At 29.8% G+C, this 2,673-nt stretch overlaps 1 protein-coding gene across 1 annotated transcript in view; it reads right to left on the bottom strand.

Annotated features, from left to right (window-relative positions):
• Window positions 1–2,673, bottom strand: part of LOTGIDRAFT_174335 (hypothetical protein) — a gene marked incomplete at both ends in the record, with an annotated part of 32,529 nt that overhangs the window by 19,175 nt on the left and 10,681 nt on the right. The gene's annotated exons all lie outside the window — the stretch shown is intronic.

Below are 2,673 nucleotides of genomic sequence, written 5' to 3'. Positions count from 1 at the left end.
TAATTATCAATGTACAATTAATGTTCATGAAACTTTGGGTGTGTTTGATATTCTGATCAATAATTGAACTATGAAACAGTTGATAGTTCACATTACACTTTCAGATCAGATCAGAGGTATTTTGTGAGTTGGTTTTTATGTTAAATACCTGTCAGATGTAACCCTTTTTTTTTTACAATATTCAATATTCTTTTTATTTATTTTTTCATAGTGTAGAGCAATATTCTGTTACTGTTTTTGAATGAGGTCAGGTTGGATTTGTGATGTGGTAATGTATAGATGAACCAATTTTTATATAAATTTTAAAATTCAAAGTATTTTTGTGTTTTTTATAAACTTGTTTCACGTCTCTGATCAGTTTTCATCCAATTTAAATAATAACAAAATAACAAGTTGACCTTACACGAGTATTTGTATTGTTAATAAAGTGAAGGATTAACTCCCCTTGACTATAATCCTCTGATTAAGATGCAAGATCACGTCAATCTAAACAATATTACTCCAGTGACTATAAAGATAAATAAATATTGAACAATAGAGTAAGAAAGTCGACTTGAGAATCACAGCACATCAAATTCTTTCTTGCTACAACAGGATTCAAACCTATAGCGCCAAATTAATAGGTAGACTTCAATATAATAATATCACTTCAGGTAGACAATAGATAAAGAATGATTAATTTGGGCAGAAATTTGACTTTGATCAACTCTGATAAACACTAATACAGGGATGAAAAGTTTTCCTTCACATACCAGAATTCTAACCCACAGCGCTGAATTACTGTACAGTTTGAAAGAGATATTGATTGTAAAGATAGTTGGTGTAGGATTAATTCCTGTTTTAATCCTATTATTAAGATGCTAGATCAGGGTTTAATAAACGTTAGGACAGCAGGTTTTATTGTATTGTATTTATCACAGAACAGGTATTTATCAATAGATGTTTATAGATTGTATCTCCAGTTTTACATTAAATTTTAAAACTTAAACTTGGTATTCAAATAAAGATAGACTAAGCACATTCACTTTATTTGATATCACTTAAACTAATAATTGTTAATATTCAACAACATTAGCATGTGTGGACACCAGGGAAAGAGATGCTGAATTGAAACAACCATTCTGCAGAGTTCTATCAGGTGTTACTGAAGGAAAGTGAAACTTAATAGTTATAATAAATATAATAAAGAAAATATTTTTTGAGTATTTGTAAGTAAGAGCCTGTCCTATGTTTCTATCAATGTAGGTAATATTTTGTGAGTATTTGTAAGTAAAAGCCTGTCTTATGTTTCTATCAATGTAGGTAATATTTTGTGAGTATTTGTAAGTAAGAGCCTGTCATATGTTTCTATCAATGTAGGTAATATTTTGTGAGTATTTGTAAGTAAGAGCCTGTCCTATGTTTCTATCAATGTAGGTAATATTTTGTGAGTATTTGTAAGTAAGAGCCTGTCCTATGTTTCTATCAATGTAGGTAATATTTTGTGAGTATTTGTAAGTAAGAGCCTGTCTTATGTTTCTATCAATGTAGGTAATATTTTGTGAGTATTTGTAAGTAAGAGCCTGTCTTATGTTTCTATCAATGTAGGTAATATTTTGTGAGTATTTGTAAGTAAGAGCCTGTCTTATGTTTCTATCAATGTAGGTAATATTTTGTGAGTATTTGTAAGTAAGAGCCTGTCTTATGTTTCTATCAATGTAGGTAATATTTTGTGAGTATTTGTAAGTAAGAGTCTGTCCTATGTTTCTATCAATGTAGGTAATATTTTGTGAGTATTTGTAAGTAAAAGCCTGTCCTATGTTTCTATCAATGTAGGTAATATTTTGTGAGTATTTGTAAGTAAGAGCCTGTCCTATGTTTCTATCAATGTAGGTAATATTTTGTGAGTATTTGTAAGTAAGAGTCTGTCTTATGTTTCTATCAATGTAGGTAATATTTTGTGAGTATTTGTAAGTAAGAGCCTGTCTTATGTTTCTATCAATGTAGGTAATATTTTGTGAGTATTTGTAAGTAAGAGCCTGTCTTATGTTTCTGTCAATGTAGGTAATATTTTGTGAGTATTTGTAAGTAAAAGCCTGTCCTATGTTTCTATCAATGTAGGTAATATTTTGTGAGTATTTGTAAGTAAGAGCCTGTCCTATGTTTCTATCAATGTAGGTAATATTTTGTGAGTATTTGTAAGTAAGAGCCTGTCCTATGTTTCTATCAATGTAGGTAATATTTTGTGAGTATTTGTAAGTAAAAGCCTGTCCTATGTTTCTATCAATGTAGGTAATATTTTGTGAGTATTTGTAAGTAAGAGCCTGTCCTATGTTTCTGTCAATGTAGGTAATATTTTGTGAGTATTTGTAAGTAAGAGCCTGTCCTATGTTTCTGTCAATGTAGGTAATATTTTGTGAGTATTTGTAAGTAAGAGCCTGTCTTATGTTTCTATCAATGTAGGTAATATTTTGTGAGTATTTGTAAGTAAGAGCCTGTCTTATGTTTCTATCAATGTAGGTAATATTTTGTGAGTATTTGTAAGTAAGAGCCTGTCTTATGTTTCTATCAATGTAGGTAATATTTTGTGAGTATTTGTAAGTAAGAGCCTGTCTTATGTTTCTATCAATGTAGGTAATATTTTGTGAGTATTTGTAAGTAAGAGCCTGTCCTATGTTTCTATCAATGTAGGTA

The sequence above is a fragment of the Lottia gigantea genome (genome assembly GCF_000327385.1).
Source record: "Lottia gigantea unplaced genomic scaffold LOTGIsca_192, whole genome shotgun sequence".
Taxonomy (NCBI): Eukaryota; Metazoa; Mollusca; class Gastropoda; family Lottiidae; genus Lottia; species Lottia gigantea.
Note: the sequence above shows the minus strand (reverse complement) of the source record. Positions and strands in the feature narration are given on the sequence as shown.